The sequence below is a fragment of the Lactuca serriola genome, chromosome 5 (assembly GCF_051521515.1).
Source record: "Lactuca serriola cultivar US96UC23 chromosome 5, Lser_US96UC23_V15, whole genome shotgun sequence".
In the NCBI taxonomy this organism is placed as follows: domain Eukaryota; kingdom Viridiplantae; phylum Streptophyta; class Magnoliopsida; order Asterales; family Asteraceae; genus Lactuca; species Lactuca serriola.
Window position 1 is genome coordinate 358,668,015 of NC_136412.1, and position 25,064 is coordinate 358,693,078.

General features: G+C 31.5%; 2 long non-coding RNA genes across 23 annotated transcripts; one reads left to right on the forward strand and one right to left on the reverse strand.

Moving 5' to 3' along the window:
• Positions 1–2,968: 2,968 nt before the first annotated feature.
• LOC145055646 (uncharacterized) lies at positions 2,969–14,209 on the reverse strand. 13 transcript variants are annotated; one of them, XR_013685277.1, is made up of 6 exons: positions 12,442–14,209; positions 11,293–11,454; positions 10,922–11,142; positions 10,103–10,268; positions 9,948–9,993; positions 2,969–9,807 (listed from the first exon to the last, which is right to left on the reverse strand). It is a non-coding gene; the product is annotated as an uncharacterized LOC145055646 (long non-coding RNA). The 13 variants fall into 13 exon arrangements; XR_013685271.1 differs by having other exon boundaries at positions 2,969–8,547; positions 8,698–8,775; positions 8,865–10,268; XR_013685272.1 differs by having other exon boundaries at positions 2,969–6,265; positions 6,795–6,889; positions 7,647–10,268.
• Positions 14,210–18,296: 4,087 nt separating this feature from the next.
• LOC145055648 (uncharacterized) lies at positions 18,297–24,512 on the forward strand. 10 transcript variants are annotated; one of them, XR_013685284.1, is made up of 13 exons: positions 18,297–18,473; positions 18,935–19,372; positions 19,568–19,778; positions 19,973–20,032; positions 20,384–20,442; positions 20,527–20,836; positions 20,954–21,024; positions 21,903–21,999; positions 22,309–22,402; positions 22,552–23,204; positions 23,289–23,368; positions 23,455–23,518; positions 23,612–24,512. It is a non-coding gene; the product is annotated as an uncharacterized LOC145055648 (long non-coding RNA). The 10 variants fall into 10 exon arrangements; XR_013685279.1 differs by having other exon boundaries at positions 22,552–22,606; positions 22,961–23,204; positions 23,289–23,518; XR_013685282.1 differs by having other exon boundaries at positions 19,568–19,656; positions 19,760–19,778; positions 23,289–23,518.
• Positions 24,513–25,064: the final 552 nt, after the last annotated feature.

Below are 25,064 nucleotides of genomic sequence, written 5' to 3' on the forward strand. Positions count from 1 at the left end.
TGCAACTGGGAAACTCAGGAAATCAAATTCTGGCAGCAAGGGGGACAAATTAAACTCAAAGGTATTAATTCTCCACTTCTTAACCACTCTTCTTTGAAGAACTGCTTAGAACCCCATTTAATCAGCCTCAATGTCGATACCAAGGAACCAACTACTCTCACCGTTTCCCAATAGCAATCCTTGGACAGCCTTTTTCACCAACATATTTCCCTTTTCCAAACTCCACAAGGATTGCCTCCTATTCGTAACATTGAGCACAAAATTACCCTCTTCAAGGGCCAGTGCCCGGTCTGTGTTCGCCCATATCGCTACCCTCATGCCCAAAAGAACGAGATACAACGCCAAGTTAACGACATGTTACAGACAGGCATCATTCAGGTCAGCCAAAGTTCCTTCTCCAGCCCAGTAATTCTGGTAAAAAAAAGATGACTCCTGGCGCCTATGTATTGATTACAGAGCTCTAAACAGAGTGACGATTCCCGACAAATACCCCATTCCCGTGGTTGAAGAATTTCTCGATGAATTGCATGGTTCTCATTACTTCCCCAAGATCGATCTCAAGTCTGGTTTTTATCAAGTCCGGGTGCGGGATGAAGATATCGAAAAGACTGCTTTCCGCACACATGATGGGCACTTTGAATTTCTCGTGATGCCTTTCGGCCTCACCAACGCTCCGGCCACCTTTCAAGCATTGATGAATGATATTTTCCGACCACTTCTTCGACAGGGAGTGCTTGTTTTCTTTGATGACATCCTTGTGTATGGGACCATCATCTCAATCTCTTATCGCAAGTATTGACCTTATTGCAGGAACATCAATTAGTAGTCAACCAAAAGAAGAGCCATTTTGGTCTGGATTCGATGGAGTACCTTGGCCATATCATCGACAAACATGGCGTCTCTATGGACCCCCGACAAGATCCAATCCATCTTGGATTGGCCCGTTCCAATTAACGTGAAGGGCGTACGGGGTTTCCTTGGTCTTACGGGGTATTACGGCAAGTTCATCAAGGGGTATGGCAAGCTGGCACAACCACTCAGGAACTCACCAAGAAGGACAACTTCAATTGGGGACCTGAAACTCAGCAAGCTTTCCAGACCCTGAAGCTCCTTATGACATCCGCTCCGGTCCTTGCCCTCCCAAATTTCCTTAAACCGTTCGAGATTGAGTGTGATGCCTCCGGGAGAGGACTTGGAGCAGTCCTCATGCAAGAAAAACGACCCATTGCCTTTTACAGTAGGGCTTTATCAGCTAAGACTTTAGCCAAATTTACATACGAAAAGGAGATTATGGCACTTGCCATTTCAATCCAACATTGGCGGCCCTACCTCCTCGGTCGAACCTTTACCGTATTCACTGATCAAAAAAGCCTCAAAGATTTGCTGGAACAAAGAATCACCACCCCGGATCAGCAAAACTGGTTAGCCAAATTAATGGGTTACCACTTCTCTATCCAATATAAACCAGGTCGTGAGAACCGAGCCGCCGATGCACTCTCTCGGATTCATGAAGGCTCTGGGTTAGTTACCATGGTATCTACTCCACAATGGCTTGATGGGAACAACCACTTAGACGGTTACGATTCTGATCCCAAGCTCCAAAAAATTCTCTATAGCCTACTGGAAAACCCCCTCTCCTATCCTAAGTTCTCCATTCAAAACGGGCGTCTCTTTTATAAGCATAAGTTGGTTATTCCATCTACCTCACCATGGATATCAAAACTTAAAAGAATTTCATTGCAGTCCTAGTGGGGGATATTCTGGTTACTACCGTACCTATAAGAAATTATCAGCTAACATCTATTGGTTTGGGATGACTGATGTTGTCAAATGCTTTGTTCAAGAATGTGACACTTGTCAGCGTTATAAATCATCTACCTTGGCTCCTGCGGGTCTCTTACAGCCCCTTCCCATTCCCACAGCAGTCTGGGAAGACATATCCCTTGACTTCATCACTGGATTACCAAAATCAAAAGGGTATGAAGACATATCCCATTCCCACAGCCCGTTCCTTGGCTGGAATTTTCCTCAAGGAAGTTATTCGCCTCCATGGTATCCCCAAGACAATCCTTAGCGATCGTGACCCCTTGTTTCTTAGCAAATTCTGGAAAGAGATTTTTAAAATGCACGGAAGCGATTTGAAGTTTAGCTCAACTTATCACCCTGAAACAGATGGTCAAACTGAGGTGGTTAATCGCAGCCTCAAAACTTATTTACGATGCTTGGTTACCGATCAACCCAAAACTTGGGCCTATTGGGTTCCTTGGGCCGAATTTTGGCATAACACCAGCTATCACTCCTCCACAAACACCACCCCCTTTGAGATTGTTTATGGTTGCCCGCCTCCTACCATTTTTCGTTATGCTTCTGGTGAAGTACAATGTGAGGCTGTCCAACAAGAATTGTAGGATGGAGATGAAGCAATCCAACAGTTGAAATATCATCTATCACGGGCCCAATCCTACATGAAAACTTCAGCCGACAAACATCGCCGTGACGTCTAATTTCAAATCGAGTAGTGGGTCTTCCTCAAATTGCGTCCCCACCGACAACAATCAATCATAAGGAGAATCAATCAAAAATTATCAACACGTTTTTATGGTCCTTTCCCCATCATTACACGAGTGGGACCTGTGGCCTACAACCTCCAATTACCAGAATCGGCTTGCATCCATCCAGTATTTCATGTCTCTTTACTCAAGAAAGTTGTGGGGACAGCCACAGTGGTACCTGAACTACCACTTGGGCTGTTGGGAGACACTAATGAAGAGAAATGTCCTATGCACTGGCTGGCTAAACGGATGATCACAAAAGAGGGAGGCCAAGTTGAACAATGGTTGATACAATGGACATAAGGTTTGAGTGAGGATGTTGTTGCCCTTCAGACACAGTTTCCTACTTTCAAGCTTGAGGACAAGCTTGTATTTCAAGAAGCGAGTATTGATAAAGACCAAATGGATGAGTCCAATAGTGTGGAGCAGCCCAATGGGCCCAAACCATTTCTGGTTTATCGAAGGAGATCCAAAGCACGTGCCAAGGAATAATTCTGTTACGTGGGAGTCAGTTAGAATAAAATCTATATATGCCAGTAGAATGGGATAGGGAGGTCATTTAGAAAATTCAGGTTGTTATTGTATTCGGCATTGTTGCTTGGGCAGGGAGACTCATTTGAGCTTCTCTGATTGAATAAATTCAGTTCTTTTGATTCTTCTTCCATTCTCTCTTTTATTCTTATCACATAACAAGTTAAACAACTTGTTAAGATATTGATTATGAAAGTATAATGTCACAATAGAAGGTTCTATACCTTAGCATCTAGATAGCATTACAATATTCTACCAAGTTTTAGCAATGCCATACAAATACCAAGTGATTTTCACAGCTTAATTAGGTACATTTTTTAGAGTATAATGCAAAACAGTGGAATGTACGATGCTATAAATCAGTAGATTATTCAGAGGATAAGTAATGTCACAATAGGAAAGAAGAACCGGTATAAGTGGGTAAAATTTTCAAAGCATAAAGCCCTACCTAATAAGAAAAAAGATGAAAGTACAATGCTATAATAGGGTAGACATCTAAAAGTATATTGTTAAGATAATAGCTAAAAGACTAAAAGTACTATGCTATGATTGGGTAAATTTTTCAAAGTCTTGGTAAGAAAAAGTTGAAAGTAGAATACTGTAATAGAAAGAAATGAAGCTAGGATGCAATAAAACACAAATGAATGAAAGTAGGTTGTTATTTATTGCAGTTAGCACTAAAAAAACCTACACTTTAAAAATTCGGGACCTGAGGAGACAAGCAAGGGTGATTGCAAAGTTTGTCTTTCATTTTGTTAAATAGTAATCTGTCTCACATAGGAAATGCATCCTTGCCCGAAAGATATTATATTCTTGAAGCGCTGAAGAAAGTTCCAGTTATGGTAAGAAAAGTTAATTTCAAGACTTCCACCAGTAACATGTTTGGAATCAGGTTTCCCCAATCTTATCAGTTATCACTATGGAATAAGTTCCACTTATGTTAAGAAAAGTTTCAACTTTGGTAGAATTGAAAAGAAACAAAAAAACTTATTGTAGCAACATTATCTGGTTTTGGTAGACAAATAGGGTGATTGATGGTTGTTACTTCCCTAAAATGCACCAATTCATATGGCAGAAATCATGAAATATTAACTAACTCAAATCAAAGAAACTCATGTTATTGGAGATAGATGTTTAAGTCTGTTATTATGATAACAAAAACAAGAGCTTTTTCTTGATATCTTTCCCAAGATTCACAGTTATATGAGTTGAAACAAATCTAGGGGGAATACCTAGCATTCACCTGTAATTAATTTACAAATTGATTAAAGGCTTGCTAACAACAGACATTATATTAATTATTCTTCCTTGAAAATATTTTAAACATGCATGGTAAACAGATGCAAATAAAATACTAAAATACACTTGATGGGAGTGGGACTACCTTTTTCTTCTTAGTAAAATGAAAATCAATGGAAGAGAAACAAGTAAAAAGTTAAGTGACGGATCGCTTACCCACACACAAAAAAATATCAAAGTATCAACAAAAACACACTCTAAAACAAACCTACCAGGAAAATAACCCAAAAAAAGATAAGGGAAAAGATCAACATAACTACAAAAAAAACTATGTAATTTCCTTCTGTTTTTAAGTTGCAATACAACTAGTGCAGTTAGAAAATCAGATTTTACAGAAAAAAAAAAGTTGAAAGTACAATACTATAATAGAAAGAAACGGAAGTAGGATGCTATAAAACACAAACAAAGGAAAGTAAGTTGTTGTTTATTGCATTTAGCCCTAAAAATAACTTGCACTTTCAGAAAATCAACGATATCAGGAGATGTATTCTTGTCTGAATGATATACTATCAGACATTTTATATATAATCTTTAAAGTATGGAAAAAACATAAAAGTTGTGAAGAAAACTTTGTAAATTGCTACCTTTAACTTTAAGTAATGCTTGTCTCTTTGCATTATTAAACAGTCTTTCTCTCAGACCACCAAATGACTTCACTAAGCCTTACTGTTTTAAGTGAAGGGTCATGGTTGTTTGTTACTTCTGTAGAAGCACCAATTCATATGGCAAAAAAAATCAGTAATAAAATGGCAGAAATCATTAAAGATTACCCGACTCAAATCAGAAACTCATCAGTCTGTTTTCATGATAACAAGACAGAGTTAGCTCAGCTAACCCTCCAACCACCTATATATCAACTAACAGTCAATATCAGTAAAGAATCTTATCAGTGCAATTAATTGATAAGAAAAGATTAACCATCACATCATGCATGCCACTATCAGCAACTAATCACAAATTTAAGCATTTATTTAAAAGTTTTAAAGTGTGAAACTTACACTAAGCAATATCTGTGGCACAAAAAATGTGGCTTATGTAGAAAAGTGATTCACAATAGCATCTGAACCTGCAAGATTACAAATAGGGGATAAAACCAAGGGACAATTCCAACACAGGATTCCTGATGCAATGTTATACAATTCAACTTAACAAGGAGAAATTAGTATACAACAACAGTCACATACATGCCTTGGCTATTATTAACACAAAAAACCAATACTTAATTGGCTAACCTGCTTCTGAATATTTATTTGTATCTTATAAAACAAATGCAGATAAACAAACTACTAGTATCCAATCCTCCTTATATAATTAATAACCATACACTACTTAATTAACACACTCTCCAATACCTCCATCAAATACTCAGATGCATACCTTAAGCAGAAGCAAATGGTTGATGTATTTTTTTTCCAAATATATACAATTTCAGTGAAGAAAGTATAATACAGTGAATGACATGAAATCCATACTTTCTTAACATATTTGGTTTGGCTAAAATAAAAGGTAATAATAAAATGCATGTTCAATCAATACATCTGAATGAAGAGAGTCCAGCTAAAAAATTGAAGTTATTTACCAAAAATTCTCATATATGTAATTAATACTTTTATTCACAAAAGAGAATTGATTATTACCTCATTCATTATATTGACCGATTGATTATTACCTCATTCACCATGTGGCATTTCCTTTCCCTGATGTCCCAACTCCCAACTTATTAAATAAAAAAGTACACTTTTTAAATAAATATAAGAATTGACTAAATAACAAATATCTTTTGTAAAGAATTACCAGAAATACTAAACAGAGGGGTATTTAAGGATTCTTCATTGTAAGTTTTGGTTAATTTTCAGCTGCAACTTCACACCATATCTTTATCTCTAACATATTCAGACACATTGTTAATTCAGCTTTCGTAATAACAATCTTTATAATAAGCAACATTGACTTAAGAGTGTTATAACTTGTTAAAACAACAAAGCCTTATACATTTATATTTTCATTGTAATGGATGCAATCAAAATCAAAGTGAAGATTTGGAACACTTATCAGATTTGCTCCGATTGCAAAGAGATCTGATTCTCATTTAACAATCCTAAAATATTGCATAAATTGGTTATAGGTTGCATATTTAGTTTGTTGTGTATATAATAACCATTCAACTCTTCAACCTATATGTAAATCTTGCAACTTCACATCAAAAGTACCATATAAACTAGTTTTTAGACTACCTATGCATTATCAGCATTAAATCAATTTCATCTTAAGCTGCATCCACAAAAAAGTATACATCTCATGAAGGTAAAATAAATACAAAAGTCTGTACATACCATAAGCTTTTTTATTTTATTTTTCAAGAGATAATTAGACAATGAAAAAAGAGTAGTTACACATTGTTAAGGAATTTACCAAATTAAGGAGTTTGCTCCTTTTATCACTGTATACATTCATAAACTTTTTCAGCTGAGTGTTGTGCATAATCCTGAGGAACACCTCATTGATATCTACATAGTTTGTATAAAAACAGGACACATATTAGACGAAATAGCCACTTACATTATATGCAGTCGCAATTTATTACAAGGTAAACAAACTTGTTCTGCTTCTTTAGGCAAGGTTGCATTGCATAATTAACCAAAAAAATGCAGATAAACTACTTGTATCCAATCCTCCTTTATATAATAACCATACACTACTTAATTAACACACTCTCCAATACCTCCATCAAGTACTTATAATCTCAGAAGGTTTCAGATGCATACCCCTATAGTGGAAGCAAATGGTTGATGTATTTTTTTTTCAAATATATACAACTTAAGTGAAGAAAGTATAATATAGTCAACTTAGACGGGTAGAAATTTAGAGCAAAATATTCCCCTTTCTCTGGAAGAACGACATTGTGCCCTTGTTCTACAACTACCACAGTAAAAAAAATCAGTAACTATGGTGATGAAATGAGAGCAAAACAAATGTGTATATGAATGAATATGAAATCTAGAGTTGATAAAAAAAATGTACAACTGTCTCTCGATTTGATGATTCAAATCCTAACCTTCGTGAAAGTCCCTTCAGAATATAATCCCCAAAATTTGAAATGCCAAGATTTAATAAATACTTTTATATGTGTGAAACGTATTCTACATAGATGCTTACACACAATGAATCCAAGATTTAATAAACCAAATGAAACTTTTAAGGGTTTAGCGAATTCTATTATATGCGTTTTAGAGAGTGAGAGAGAGTTACCAGTGAAAAACTCACCGACTGTTTGGTTTTGTTGCGCCATTGAGCAGAGGTGATGTGTTTCACCTTTTGATTTTTCAATTAGACTATTTATTATATTAAACCCCTTGTCAATCGATCAGAGTACGCATTCATCAGCATTGCTTGGCTTTGAAATTGATTCCTACAAGCCTACCACCTATGTCCAATGAGGGTAATAATGTAATTTTCAACCATTTCAGCGTATTATATTTAGAGCTTATTGTCCTATATGAAAATGGACATGTTCCTGAATATGACTCCATGTTGTTCTTTTAAACTTTAAAGGAAAAAAGTGTGTTTCTTTATGCACATGCATGTTTCATCTGCTAAAAAAAAGGCGCAACTTGTCAGAAGAATATAAAGCACACAAACTTAGAATAAAGAGTAAAATACACTTTTAAATTATTAACAGAAGTTACAATACCTGATCGTATTTCTTGTACAAATCACCAGAAAGAATGAGATTAACACCCCGTTCCCGAGTGCAACTTAACGAGAGAAAGGAAAGGAAATGGGTGGAAATAAGAATAAAATATAAGAAATTTGTGTTCCCGAGTTTCATTAAAGGAGAGAAGTGGAAGGAAGTGGAGGGAAATGGGAGGATCACTTTCTCTCCTAACTTTCCTTCCGATTTGGGAGGATTTTGAAAGAAAGAACAAAATTATTCATTTTCCTTCCACTTCTCTCCAACTCGGGAACACAAAAGAAAATTTTGTTTTCATTTCCTTTCTCTTCTTTTCTCTCATGACTTTCTTTTCTCTTCTCTCCTTTTCTTTTGTTAAACTCGGGAACGAGGCGTAAATCCATACTTTCTCACCATAATTGGTTTGGCTAAAATAAAGGGTAACAATAACATAGATGCTTTTTATTCAAGAATCACGGCTGAATGAAGTGATTCCTGCAAAAATTGAAGTTTTTAACAAAATTCTCATATATAAAAAATATTTTTATGCACAAAAGACAAATGATTATTACTTCTCTATATTGACCACTTGTTTTTTACATAAAGAGTTGGCTAAATAACAAAATATCTTTTGTAAATAATTACCAGGTGAACTAAATAAGTGCTCAAGGAGTTTTCCATGCAGTATTCAACATCTTTTTTATTATAAAAACACATAATTTCCTGAAGATAACAAAAAAATAAGCACACATTTTAAAAACAAAAGGGTATTTCTGGAAATACATAAACAAGAATGATTCAAGATTGCTCACTTGGCCATCCTCATTGTAAGTTTTGGTTGATTTTCAGCTGCATATCTTTATCTCTAACATATTCAGACACATTTTAAAGCATTAAGAGGTAAAAACAACTTTCATAATAACAATCTTTATAATAAGCAATATTGACTATAAGTTGTTAAAATAGCAAAGCCTTCATAGACCATCAAAATCCCTATAAGTTTATATTTTCTTTGTATTAGATGCCAACAAAAAACCAAGTGAACATTTAGACCAGTTATCAGAATTGCTCCGATTGCAAAGAGAACATATTCACATTTTAACAATGTTTCATGTTTTAAGACGACAATGTTATAATCAATCCTAAAATGTTTCATATATTGGTTATAGGTTGCATATTTTCTCCAAAAATCCAGTTTCTTAACTATTAAACTCGTTAACTTGTATGTATGTATGTATGTATGTATGTATGTATGTATGTATATCAAAATAACACTACATGTACATTAGACTCTTCTTCTGATGAAACCAGATAACAGGAATGTCTTGGAGCACCACCTACAAACCTTTCCCTTCAGTAGGTGGCATTCAGATCCCACTTAAACTAATTTCCTCACCTTGCTCCATCTTAAGTTGCATATACAAAAAAGTATCTCATGTATGTACATACCATATGCTTTTTTATTTTTCAAATAGATAATTAAACAATGAAAAAAGAGTACTTACACAGTGTTAAAAAAAAATTAACCTCATCAGGAGTACGATGATATAGATTGTTAGATTATTCAAAGTATAATTAATGTCATATAAGAAAAACAATTACAGTTAGCCCTTAAAACTACTTACACTTTAAGAAATTCCATGACATCAGAAGACAATAGTGATGGCCATGTTTGTCTTTCATTTTGTTAAAAAGTATCTCTTAGACCACCAGATGACTTCACTGCAGTCATGACAACACTGCATAACCAAACACCTAAAAAAACCAACAGTTCATATGGCAAAGAAATCAATAATCAAATGGCAGAAATCATGAAATATTAATCATGTTATTGGAGAGAGATGTTTAAGTCTGTTATTATGAGTTGAAATAAATCCAGGAGGAATGCCATTCACCTGTAACTACTATACAAATTGATTAAAGGCTACATGACCTACAAAACTGAGAGGTAAAAGATCATAGATGTAAGTGCCTCACAAACACACAGCCTGTAATGAGTTTAAGGTCAACAAAATTCCACAAGTTTTTTAAATGAAGAATTATGGCTCACTGTTTTGATCATAGATGCAACATCTGCTTCTTTTGATTCATTTCCCATTAATGTAAGTGCCTCACAAACATGCAGCCTCAATCTAAAAGAAATAGCCACTTGGTTATATGCAGCCTCAAACTATATATTCACCTCTTTACAAACTTGTTATGCTTCCTTAGACGACCTTGCATAATTAACCAAAACCTTAAATGTTATTTTTATTTTAAATATAAAGGCATTATGCTATTCTTTCATTAAAAATGAAGTAGCATGTAAGTTTTGTTTTAAAAATGAAATTAGCATGCTATTTATGTCATAACAATGAGAGCAGCATGAGAGTAAACTAGTTGATATAAAAAATATAAGAAAAGTGATACATAAGAGAAGTAAAAGAACTATCACACTTGAAATACATTTTCAAACGACCAGACCAACAAAAAACATCCAAACACACATTAAATTTTCAAATGATCAACAAATCCACAATAACGCATTCTGAAATAAGCCTACCAAAAATCATATTCTACAAAACAAAAAAGAAAAGATTAACAAATATGACAAAAAGTTTTTAAAGAAAGAGCGAAATTAAAAGTACAATGCTATAAATGGGTAGATTATTCAATGTATAATGTTACATTAAGAAAAAAAAATGCTAAAATTGGGTAGAATTTTCAAAGCATGATGCTTTAAGAAGAAAAAAAAATGGAAGTACAATGATATAATTGGGCAGACAGCTGAAGGTTTTTAAAGTACATTTCCTTAATAAGAAAAAGTTTAAGTACAATATTGTAATAGAAAGAAACAAAGTAAGATGTTGTAAAGAGAAATGATTATTACCTCTCTATATTGACTTGTTTTTTACATTTGAACCACACCATTTGCCCTTTATTTTCCCCTGCTGTCCCAATTCATTAAATAATAAAAGTACACTTTCTAAATAAATAAAAGAATCAACTAAATAGCAAAATGTCTTTTGTAAAGAATTACCAGGTGTACTAAATAAGTGCTCAAGGAGTTTTCCATGCAGTCTTCAGTGTCTAACTTCAAAGGTTGAACAACTGTCACCAAATGAGAAATATGTCAAGTTGGTTTCAAGCAATTTCATGTTTGATGATATGTAGAGCAAAACATTTCCCTTTCTTTGGAGGAACAATACCACAACAACAAATTCATTAACTATGGTCATAAAAGGTTGAGGGTTTACTTACTTTCCAAACATTTTTGTTTTATCGTATCCGAATTCCCATAAACGTGTGATAATTTTTATTAGAAGAATTGTAGTTTGTTGTTGTACAAGTGTAAATTTACTTGCCTTTTGAATTGGATCTGAAGTCATGGGAAACAGAAGAAGCAATCAGTCCATGTTGATCCTTTAAAAAGATGAATACAGAAAGGCATGAATTTGTCAGAAGAATACACAACACACAAACTTAGAAACAAAATTAAATTACACTTTTGGTTCCTTATTATTAAAGCTATCTTATGAATTTGAGTTCTTATCTGAGGTTTATTGTAACATTTCCAGTATTTGTTCCAAGTAAAGTGGCTATTTTTGGTAAAATCCTTTGAAAATAGATTTTAGGGGAATTTTGATGGAATCAAATTTCATTCCATATATCCTTCAAATTTCTATGGAATCCATGAACCAAATAGAAAAGGTAGGAAAAAAAAACGACATGCTGATTTAGAGCACATATTTTTGCCCCATGTTAGGAGTAGATCTATCAAAAACAAAACCTTTTAGCTGTTGCAATTGAGAGAAGTTAATGAGTTTATAATTTAAAAATAGTTATCCTACTACAAAGCTTCAACAAAACCCACATCCTCTTTAACATCTGTGTTGTTAGAGTTGACAACCCATTGACCAAAAATGTTATGAAACAATGAAATGAGTACTTACTAAAAGTACAAACAATATTCTTTTTTTAGAGAAACTTTTCAGGAATTAAGGGATAGCTATGCTCCTTAAACATATAGGACATGTAATTTTTAGGAAAAGTGATGAATTTTGTTAGGGGTAAATTTATGCTCCTTGAACATGGAATGGAATAGACGATGAAGACATTTAGGAGTATGACACCATGAAATGAGTAGTATAATTTCAAAAAGATTCTATTTTTAAGTTTTTAAGTTTTAGTTTTTCTCCTTCAACAAATATGGCAATAGTTTTTAAGGAGACAAAAATTTTGTTGAAAATAGAAATGAAAGAGATTGAGATGAGAGAGACAAAATGGTCAGTTTCATAAATTTAACATCTGGGTTTGTTAGAGTTGTCAACCAAAAGCCTTATTAAACCATGAAAATAAGGACCAAAATTACAAAAAAAAAAGATTCCCTTTTGGACCTAAACCACCAACCTGATAAAAAGGACATGTTAAACTGTAGCAGGAAACTCCCAGACTCCTCCACAATAGAAGTAAAAGAGGAGGGAATGCTTACCCTGAAAATAGTACTGCTTTATTACTGATATCAGAAAATGGTGTGCCTAATTGCATATACATATAAAGAGTCAAAAGATGAGGCTAGCTTTTCTCAGACACAAATCCAGAAAAATTAAGACATTATTATCCAGGGTAGCAGTTTATCAGTGCATCAGTTGATGAAAAAGAACAAAAGGGTTATGTGCCTTATCAGGAGCAATACACAATCTGATATAAGCTCTTTTTTTTCCAAAATCAGTTGGACATGCTAAATATCAAACCCATCATAAGGTGTAACGACTTAAAGTAAAGATTCAAGAACCAATGTAATAGAGTTCTTATTTTCTTCAAACTTTACAGTAACGGAAAAAAAAAAAATTTGGTTCCATTTTGATATATGTAATAATTTATGGCATGCCAATTGACAAATATCATATGGGAATTGTACTATTCTCTAGTTGAAATTATAAAGTTTCATTTTGTACTGCATGTTTAAAATTACTAATTGCTACCGAAAGAATTTATCATTTTGATCAACTTCTTTTAGCTTCTCCTTAATCTTCTTCTTTGACAACTGAAGAATCTCAGGGGTCTGCACGTTTAACAAATCAGAATATTTGAGAGAAAAACTGATATGAGCATGTGTAGAGGAAAAGTAGATCCTCTTCAATGAAGCATTTCCTGAACTTCATTTGGATACAAGTTAAAGTCTATCTCAACCTAACCAAGTTGCTAGTTCAATTTTGATGTCTGAGCTTCAACTGATTTACCAGGCATTTAATTGAAGAGATGGAGGTTGAACATTTGTGCAGGAATCTTGGGTTCTTAGGGCTTAGATACCTTCTGGTATTGCTGTTTCTTTGGCTTGTTGATGATCTTACATCCCAGATTTTGACCAAAGTTATCATCTTATTAGTATATTCAAATCAGTGGACGAGAAATAGGAAACATAATCAACATTAGGTGATGGAGTCTTCCATGCTCACACACCCACAAAAGAGATTTGATTAGAGCATCGTGATATGAAAATTGGTTTTGGTTATTCATAAGAATGCTGACAGAATCTGAAATACATTCTCAAACGACCAACAAAAAACCATCCAAACACACAATACATGATCGAATGATCAACAAAACCACATAAACATATTCTGAAATAAGCCTACCAGACACGCTTAATCAAGAATTTACAGAAAACAGAAAACCTATTAAAAAGATAAGAGAAGAAAACCCCAACAAAACTACAGAAAAACTATGTAGTTTCCTTCTGTTTTTATGTTGCAATACAACTTGTGCAGTTAGAAAAACAGATTTTAACCCGCCAACGGAAAGACCATGGAAGAGACCGGGTAATAGTAGAAACCCCAATCAGAAGAAAGAAAACTAAAAAAAAACAGCTTGGATTTTTTTTTCTTAGCTATACATACATAGGAAATTTCAACATCTTCAATTAGAGAAAAACCCTAGAGAACTAAAATAAAAGGCAGAAGAGAAAAATGATAAGAATGAAAACTTACAGAGGACCTTGATAATTTCTTTGGATTGCAGACATGGTTGTGAGTGTCCGACGAAGGATGGGGTAGTTACTTGGGTCTCAGGGAAACAGAGTTACAGAGATCGGGATGAGTCTCCGGCAGTTTGGAGAAGAGTCGGAGGAGTGAAGAATGGAAGAGCGAAGAAGGGGATAATATAAAGCGTCGATACACCACCGACCCAACCTTTTCAACTTCCCACTTCCAACGGTTCTCTTTTAAAATCTTTCCAAATTAACTTTTGATTTCTACCGTTTTAACCTAGATTTTAATTTTTTATTACGAAACTAGTCCTTTACTTTTTCTTTTTACATTAGACCCATTTTTACTATGAATTTGGTCCAAACCGGTTTTTAGAAAAAAATTTAATTTCTTAAATATTTTTAAAAACTTAATTTTTTTTTTTAAAGATTATTTTGTTACAACTTTTTTTTATATGAAATCATTTTTGCAAATATAGTTTTGTAAATATCTTTTATTTGTGTTTTATGTATGTTTTTTAGGATATCTTTATTTTACAAAAAAAACATTTTTTTTATAATTTCTTTTATATCTTTGTTGTTTTAATCAGTTTGTTTTCATAAAATTATTATTCTTTAGAAAAATATCTTTTATAAATATATTCATTTGTTTTTTATATATTCGTTTTGTAACATTCTATAATTTAAGACTAGGTTTTTAAATTAATAAAATAAATAAATGAAAGATAATTTATTTAATTAAATTAATAAGAAATAATCATATTATTAGTTGATATGAAGTTTAGAAAGTTATAAGTGAAAATAATAACATTTTTTTAAGTAGAGGGAAAAAATATCAAGTTGGCAAAGTGAGTTGACCAAAGGGTTTGACTCAATTAATGGAAGATAGACCGTCAAGTTTATAAAAATGTGTGAGGGTGAACTTTTTATGTCAAAATGTAAGTTAAAAATCATTAATATAAACTTATGGTGAAATTAGTAAAATGAGCAAACTTAGGTAACCAATTTGTAAACTACGGAGAAATAAAATGCATCAATTCCCCTATATGGAGACAACGTGATTGAGCTTCTTACCACCTCCTCTAATGGCGATTTTTATCTCAAGAGATTTTGGGGTTTGATTCAAGTAAAGATTTGAAAATCGAAGAAAATAGTGGAACAAAGGCTTAGAGAGTATAATTTCTCTTCCTTTCAACCTATAAATCGATTTTTTGAAGTGGGTAAACCCCAATGTCGAAACTAGTTTATCCAAATGATTATGGTTTGGTTTTCTAACCTCCCTTGAGTAGTTTTGATGATCTCAATCTCAATTCAATCATCCCATTGACGGATTTAAAGATTTGGGGTGAAAACCCTCATGAACCCTAGAAAACTCAAATTGGGGATATTGCAATTACTGATGAAATGAGATTGGATTTTATGACCTAGATGGTATTTGATAGCAACAAATCAAATTAAAATGCTCGAATTCATCCATGATGGTAGAATGTTGCATAAACATGAATTTTAGGTGGTTTTGGGAAAATATGACGACACCAATGAATTTTATGCATTATGGTATATTTGTTGAGCAAATGAAGTTCATAACCATGAATAGATGTTATACGAATGATTTGGATGCAAAACACTACGTGTTGATTGATTATTGGATGAACCCATGAACTTTGCACTTATAAGGGTATTTTGGAGAATTTATTGATAACTACATAATGATTGACATATTAGAAATGAATGACATTCACAAAAATGAATTGATAGTCTAAAGCTGGAATTGGAACATAAACATGAAAGAATGATAGTGAAGTTCTAGCTCTAGTGAAGAATAAAAAGAACCATAACAGATAAAATAAAGGGAAATCTTCAGAAAAGTCTCAATGTTTACGGAAAAGTTACACTTTAGTCCAAAGATTTTTTTTTGAACGAAAAAGTCATGAAAACCGGCAAAAATTTGCAATTTGACCCTTTTTGACCGGTTGAAACCGGTACCAAATTAATTTGGGACTATTTCATAAACTAACCTAATATATTGGGACTTTTCTATAAACAAAAAATATTATAACTTTTCTGTAAACAAAAATATTAGGACTTTTCTACAAACAAAACCATTATTATTATTATTATTATTATTATTATTATTATTATTATTATTATTATAAATAAAAATACTATTTTTTGAACTTGTTATTATTAATATTGTTACTAATACATTTAAATGCATTTAAACGAAAAAATAATATTAATGAAATTATTTAAGGATGGAGGTCGAGGAGATGGTGATGCTTTTAGCATTGAAATCATGAATGTTTGCTTGTATATTTTTACTTTGTATATGGTCATTTCACATTTTTTATTATTGTTTTCAATTCAAAATATTAATACTTAAGAATTTAAAATAAGTTGCATGTTTGTAAAATTGTTTATAAATAGTTTAAGGTAGATAGGTTTCTCACTTTGTATATAAAATTGTTTAAGGTAGAAGAAATACTTTTCAAATCCAATAAATCCACTCCAAACATCTACATAGGTAGCCCATATCAAAATTCAAAAGTAACAAATTATAATATCTTGTTTAATAAAAAAGTAATATGACATGTTTTTTGGATTAATACTTTTGAATTTTGATTAATACTTTTGAATTATTCCTATTATTTTTTACTATTAAACAATATATTGTAATTAATACTTTTGAATTTTGATATGAGTTACATATGTAGATGTTTGTAGGGGAGTTGTTAGATTTGAAAAGTAATTATTCTACCTTAAACAATTTTATATACAAAGTGAGAAACTCATCTACCTTAAACTTCTTTAAATTATTAAGTATTAATATTCTGAATTGAAAACAATAATAACAAATGTGAAATGGCCATATACAAAGTAAAAATATACAAGCAGATATTCATGATTTCAATACTAAAAATATCACCAACTCCTCTACCTCTACCTTTAAACAATACCATTAATATTATTTTTTCATTTAAATGCATTTATATGTATTAGTAACAATATTAATAATAACAAGTTCAAAAAATAATATTTTTATTTATATTTTTAATAATAATAAGGGTTTAGGTCATTTTTGGTCACTTAACTTTTGGTTTTGTGCTCATTTGGTCACTTAACAATTTTTAAGTTTTAAAAGGTCATCAAACTTTTGACTTTGTGCTCATTTAGTCACTTAACTTTTAATTTGGTCACATTTAGTCACTTAACTTTTAGATTTGTGCTTATTTAGTCACCTAACTTTTAAAATTGTGCTCATTTAGTCACTAAACTTTTGAAAAAGTTTAAAAGTTTAATGACTAAATGAACACAAGTTTAAAAGTTAGGTGACTAAATATAACCAAACCAAAAGTTAAGTGACTAAATGAGCACAAAGCCAAAAGTTTGATGACCTATTAAAACTTAAAAATAGTTAAGTGACCAAATGAGCATAAAACCAAAAGTTAAGTGACCAAAAATGACCTAAACCCTAATAATAACAATAACAATAACATTAACAATAACAATAACAATAATAATAACAATAACAATAACAACAACAATAATAATAATAAGGGTTTTGTTTGTAGAAAAATCATAATATTTTTGGGTTAGTTTACGAAATAGTCCCAAATTAATTTGGTATCGGTTTCAACCGGTAAAAAAGGGTCAAACTGCAAATTTTTGCCGGTTTTCAGGACTTTTTTGTTAAAAAAAATCTTGAGACTAAAATGTAACTTTTCCGTAAATATTAAGACTTTTCTGAAGATTTCCCTAAAATAAATGACAAAAATGAGATAATCGATGTTGGTTGAAAGAGATATGAGGGTTGGTGCACCGATAATATATAGAAAATGAGAGTGAGAGGATAAAAAACATATCTCAAATTAAAGAAAAAAAATGAAAAGGAGTGTACCTGATGAAGGATTCAATCGATGGGTGGGAAAAACGACTCTTAAGGATGGGATGAGGGGTTTTCTTGTTTCTATAATTTAATAAATAGTAAATAAATATTAAAAAAATGTAAAAAATAAATAAAAGAGACAAAATAGTTTTTTTCAATTTAAATGGGACAAAGACCAAAGAAATCACGTCTCCAATTTTGAAAGTTAATAAAAAGACATCCAAAAAATTCAAAAAAAAAATTCAAAAAAAAAAAATTGTAATTTACTCATGAAACTTTAATATAAACGATGATAAATAAGCATATTCATAAATTTAAGGTTATTATATTTATTTGCTTGTATAACAAGCTGTTAATTTTGGAAAGGTTTTATAAAAAGAGCCGTTAGGAAGTCAAAAAGTTTGGGTCGGTGTATTTGGCGCATAAAATGAACCGTTCGTCACTCTTCACTCATCGCGCTGTCCGAACACCGTCGGAGAGACTCACCGTGTTCTCTGTAACTCCACTTCTCGGAGACCCAAAGATCGCTGTAAGTTTACTTACAATCCAAAGAAACTGACAAAGATCGTTGTAAGTTTTCATTCCTTTCGTTTTTCTCTTTCTCACTTTTGTTGTAGTTTTCTAGGGTTTTTTTTTTCTTCTGTAATTCAGATGTTATGATTTCCTCTCTATGTATGGATAAGAAAAAAATAGAAGGTTAGCTGTTGTTTCTTTTTTAATTCTATTTCTTTTCATTGTTCTAGTAGAAACCATGTCTTCTTCTTCTTCATCGTTTTGTTGGCGTTTTTATTTTTCTATAAAGTCTAATTTTCGAACTGGACCAGTAGTATTGCAATTTAAAAATAGAAGGAAGCCACATATTGTTTCTGTAGTTCTGTTAATCTTTTGGGTGGGGGTTTTTGAGAATGTATTTCGGATTTTGTTATTTACTGTTCCTAAGGCCAAATCAGAGCAATAGCTCTTTTTCTTCTCTTTAAAGCTGTCTGTCTTCATAAATATGATCACATTTCTTATTTATTCTTTTTAATCAGTTTCTTTCAGGGCGTTGTGCATTTTACCATGTTTGGATTGCTGTTTTGCTCTTTCAGCAAGTACTACAAAAGGGTCTCTTAGTATACAATGTTCTGCACTGTGAGGCAAATTATTATGATGGAATGATGACAAATCTGCATGATTGCAATCCATAAAATTCTGACTTTGTTGATTTCAAAATCAGTTATTACTTTGTCAAAGCAAAAAAATTTGAGAAATCCATGTTTGATTTCATGTGTCAATACCCTTGGTCACTAGATATATTATATTTCAAGATTCGAAGTGCAGTTTATGACCAGATATCAACATTGATGCACTAAATTCCCAAATGTTTTGAATTAATAGTATTGTTCATTAATAATGCAGATAGATACTCAAAGATCACTATTGGATGCACTCCAAACAGGGGTTTTCAATCTGTTTCTGAAGCAACCAAGGTGAACAGATAACCTGATCATATTTCAGTTGGATTTTATTAAGTAGTAAGAAATTCAAGGTTATGTTTTTTTTTTTTTTAAATTAAGTTCATGATAATGATTTCTTTAGTGTACTCAATCACATTATGATAAAATCGCTGTTTCATTTTGACTTATTGGGGGGCAAAACTTAACATTGTATTTTCATTTGTGTAGGACAACTTGAAATTGTTGGATGGCATGGCAGAATTGAAACCTACTGTGTTCTGCCTGAAGTGTTCCACAATTACATAACAGAGTATATGGTAAATTGATGTATTTTTCAATCAGTAAGGCTTATTTAGGTTTATGGTTATTGGCATTGTTCTAAGAGAAAGTCTGTCTAATGTTGTTGCATATAATGCAAAGAGACAAACATTACTTAAAGGTAACAATTTTCAAAACATTCTTCAACACTTTTAGTTTTCCATATTTTAAAGAATATATCTTGTTTATGTTCCATTGTGCTCTTGATGCAAAAGATCTGGATCCTTTGATTGCAGTTGGTTGTTATTTTTGGTGGTATTTACTGATAAGAGTCTCATTTATAATACGTGTCCTGTTTTTTTACAAACAATGTAGATGTCAATCAGCTGAAAAAGTTTATGCATACAGTGATAGAAGGAGCAAACTCTTGATGAGGTAAATTTTTTTAATAGTGTGTAAGCACTCTTTTTTCATTGTTTAATTATCGCTTTGAAAAATAAAAATGTACAGACTTTTGTATTTATATTTCCTTCATGAGATGTATACTTTTTTTTTTTTGTATGGAGCAAGGTGATGAAATTGATTTAATGTTGCACCTACTGAAAGGGAAAAGTTTGTAGGTGGTGCTCCAATATTGATATCATGTTATCTGGTTTCATCTGAACAAGAGTCTAAATACTAATTTATAGTGTATTTTTTATGTGAAGTTACAAGGTCTAAATAAATACCAATATATGCAACATTTTAGGATTATAACATTAAAACGTGAAATGTTAAAAACATCAGGGAAAGGAAATGCCACATGGTGGGTTGAAATGTTAAAAACAAGTGGTCAATATAATGAGGTAATAATCAATTCTCTTTTGTAAATAAAAATATCATTTACATGTATGAGAATTTTGTTTAAAAAATTCATTTTCTTTTTGCAGGAATCTTTTCATTCAGCTGTGATGCTTGAACAAGCATCTTATTGCTATAGAATCACCTTGTTCTTTTTAGCGATCTATCTGTAACAGAAATGCGATCATGTATTGCAGTTTTTGTTAATTATTTAATAGATAACTTTGTTTTACTATTAGTACTTAATAAATACCTTTCATTATCGAATATCAATGATTCTGTAACAATAATTTAAAGTAATACTATATGAATGATTTATCTATCTTTTTAGAGTAATATTATGTTTTTGGTCCCTGAGTATAGCTGATTCGTTTTTTAAAAATTTGGTCCTTAGTTGAGGTATGTAATGTTTTCATATTTGTGCCTAGTAAAATGACAATACTTACTCTTCTTTCTAAGTTAGTGTGCTTTATTATGTTCTTCTGAGTTCTGACAAGTTCTGCCTTTTTGTATCAGAAAAAACCTCTGGCTTATAATGAAAGAACATGGAGTCATATTCGGGATCATGTCTATTTTCATATAGGACAGTAAGTTAGTTCTAAATAAAGTTTTATATAGTAATATTATGCTGAAATGGTTGGAATTTTATTATCACCCTCTTTGGATACAGATGGTAGGCTTGTAGTCATCAATAAAAGCCAAGGAATTTTGTTGAGGAATGCAAAAAAATTTCATTATATATATATATATATATATATATATATATATATATATATATATATATATATATATATATATATATATATATATATATATATATAACAAATGTAACTACTTTAGAATTTGGCATATTTTAGATCTAGCTAAACGCCTAAAAGTTTTTAATGGCATATCAAATCTATATATAGCTAAAAACTCTGAACAGAATTAGTTTAATAGGAGGAGATTGTCAAATATGACTTGAGTAGTTGATACGTTTCACACTTAAAAGTTGCATATCAAATTTTGTTCTGAAGGGACATTCACGAAGGTTAGGATTTGAATCATCAAATCGAGAGACAATTAATTGCCTAAATCAATCCACATTTTTTATCAACTCTAGATTTCATATCCATATACACTTTCTTAACGTAAACCTCTTGTTTTGCTCTACATTTACTGATATTATTGTTCTTCCAGAAAAATGGGAATGTTCTGCTCTACATTTCATCAAATATGACATATTTCCCATTTGATGAAGTTAGTCTACATTGAAAATATTGGAATTTTATATCAAACAGTGGGTGTCAATCCAAACCGAGTCAAAATCACGTGATTTGATTGATTGTCTTAGGGGTATTTTAGTCTTTTGCTTTGTTTGATCCAGTTAAAGCCATTTTGGCAGTAGTTGAACTAGTGGGTAGAAGTCTGGGTTTTTTAGAATGTTTTTATGCTATTTATTTGGTCCTTAGTTGTTGATTTGCAGTGTGGAATAATACAAAAAATTGCCCCACAAACAGTCTCTTCTTCTGTTTTTCGTTGGTCGGTGCTTTTTTGTTTCAGTTTGCTACCACTATCTACAGGTATGCATCTGAAACCTTCCAAGATTACAAGTATTAGATTGTTTTTAGGGCTAAATGCAATAATCAACTCTCCAATCATTGACCACTTTTAAAGTGTTGATTTTGCTTTTTTTTTTAATTGACTAATTTACCCTCATGCTACTTTCATTGTTATGATAAAAAAATAGCATGCTAATTTCATTTTTATGACAAAAATTGCGTGCTACTTTCATTTCTAAAACAAAAATAACATGCTACGTTTGTTGTTATGATAAAAATTGTAAGTGGCTATTTCTGATAATGTGTCCTGTTTTTATACAAACTATGTAGATCTCAATGAGGTGTTCTTCAGGATTATGCACAACACTCAGCTGAAAAAGTTTATGAATGCATACAGTGATAAAAGGAGCAAACTCCTAATGAGGTAAATTTCTTAACAATGTGTAAGCACTCTTTTTTCATTGTCTAATTATCTCTTGAAAAATAAATTAAAAAAGCTTATGGTATGTAGTATGTACAGACTTTTTTTATATATATTACCTTCATGAGATGTATACTTTTTTGTGGATGCAGCTTAAGATGGAGCTAGGTGATGAAATTGATTTAATGCTGCTGATAAAATGCACAGGTAGTCTAAATACTAAGTTTATATTGTATTTTTGATGTGAAGTTGCAAGATTTACATATAAGTTGAAGAGTTTAGTAGTTATTATATACACAACAAACTGGATTATAACATTTTCGTGAAGCATTGTTAAACGAGAATCAGATCTCTTTGCAATTGGAGCAATTCTGATAACCGGTCCAAATCTTCACTTTAATTTTGATTACATCCATTACAATGAAAATATAAATTTAGAAGGCTTTGCTGTTTTAACAACTTATAGTACTCTTAAGTCAATGTTGCTTATTATAAAGATTGTTATTACAAAAGCTAAATTAACCTCTTAATGCTTGCTTAAAATGTGTCTGAATATGTTAGAGATAAAGATATAGTGTGAAGTTGCAGCTGAAAATTAACGAAAACTTACAATGAAGAATCCATAAATACCCCTATGTTTAGTATGTCTGGTAATTCTTTACAAAAGATATTTGTTATTTAGTCAATTCTTATATTTATTTAAAAAGTGTACTTTTTTATTTAATAAGTTGGGACATCAGAGAGAGGAAATGCCACATGGTGTGGGTTGAAATGCCAAAAACAATTGGTCAATATAATGAATGAGGTAATAATCAATTCTCTTTTGTGAGTAAAAGTATTAATTACATATATGAGAATTTTTGGTAAAAAACTTCAATTTTTTTTGCAGGAATCTCTTCATTCAGATGTAATGACATGACCTATTTTGCGATTTGGTCCTATTTTCTTCATGGTTTCACAATGCTTTTGGTCGCAACTCTAATAACCTAGATTAGATGTTAAATTTATGAAAATGATCTTTTTGTCCCTGATGTCATCTTTATCTCTTTTTTCAGAATGTGTTTTTGTGGTTTTTGTTGGTAAATGTTTAAAGGTATCTATCTGGTGGTCTGTTTAAAGGTAACAATTTACAAAACTTTGTTCAGCACTTTTAGTTTTCCATGCTTTAAAGAATATATAATCTGCCATGTCTGATATTATTATATCTTTCAGGCAACAATGCATCTCCCATGCCATGTGGGACAAACTTGGCCATCATGTCATGGATTTTATTAAAGTGTAAGTTATGTTTATGTGTTGTGTTTCATTATAGCATCCTAGTTTCATTTCTTTCTATTACAGTATTAAACTTTCAACTCTTATATTTTTTCTACCCAATTACATTTTACCTATTTTCTTCATTGGACATTATACCTAATTAAGCATTGTACTTTATGTTTTTTTTCTTATTGTGACATTAAACTTTGAATAATCTACCCATTTATAACATCATAGTTTCATTTTTTTTTATTAGGACATTATACTCTAAAAAGTTTACCAAAAACTGGGTGGATTTTTGAAAATAGAATGTTTTGATAAGATGAAAGTAAAGTAGGATGCTATATATAAACCAATATATAATATCCGTGTGTGTTTATGAACTAAAGCTTGTGGAAGCTCCTGAGATGAACTACACATCTGATGATCAACCATACCATACCCTCGTGATTAAATTTGAATACTTGAAAAATCTAAACGACTATTAAATAGTATTTTCTTAAATCTATAGACAGGAGGTATTTTGTTTCATTATTTATTTAACAAATGTAAGTAATCTTTTTTCATTGTTTAATAGTTTGTTTGAAAAATAATGTCTAATTGCATTTTTATGGGCTATAATTTGATCATGTTTATTTGTTATTAATATCTCTGAAATTTTCATGTGCATTTGTGTATGCTATTTAGATGCTAAGGTGTAAAACTTTATATTAAAACATTAATACTTTCATAATCAAAGACCATGTGATTGCATTATTTTTCCTATCAAGTCACTGTACTTAGAAAAACTGAACATGTTTAAAAAATTCTAATATCAAGACATTGTACTCTCAAAATCTAACAAATTGCAACATTATATTCTCATAATATAACCTACTAAGACATTGTAGTTGTAATACATTGTACCTTTAAAATCTAAAGTTTTTTTTTTTCTATTCAGAAATTATATGTTGAAAACTGTAGTATTATACTCTCAGTTACTTGTGTAGTATTATACTTTTTCTCAAGAATTGCTACATTGATAGAGTGCTACCTGGATAATGATGTCTTAAGATCTTTGTTTGACTTGATAAAACAATGTTTTCATTTAGTGAAGAATTCAATCGATTTTAATGTTAAAAGTTGTCAATAATTAAGTAATGGCTGTTGATCAAAGGTGAAGAAACTTATGGCTTTTGTTATGGTCACTATAGTAATATATATAATGTTGATCATCAAGGGTAAATCGACTAATTTACCCTCATGCTACTTTCATTTTTGTTATGGTCGATAACCCTTTTGTTTTGCTACATCTGATTTTCACAAACCTTTCTTTTATTTTTAAATCGACTAATTTACCCTCATGCTACTTTCATTTTTAAAACAAAACTAACATGCTAATTTTATTGTCATGACAAAAATAGCATGA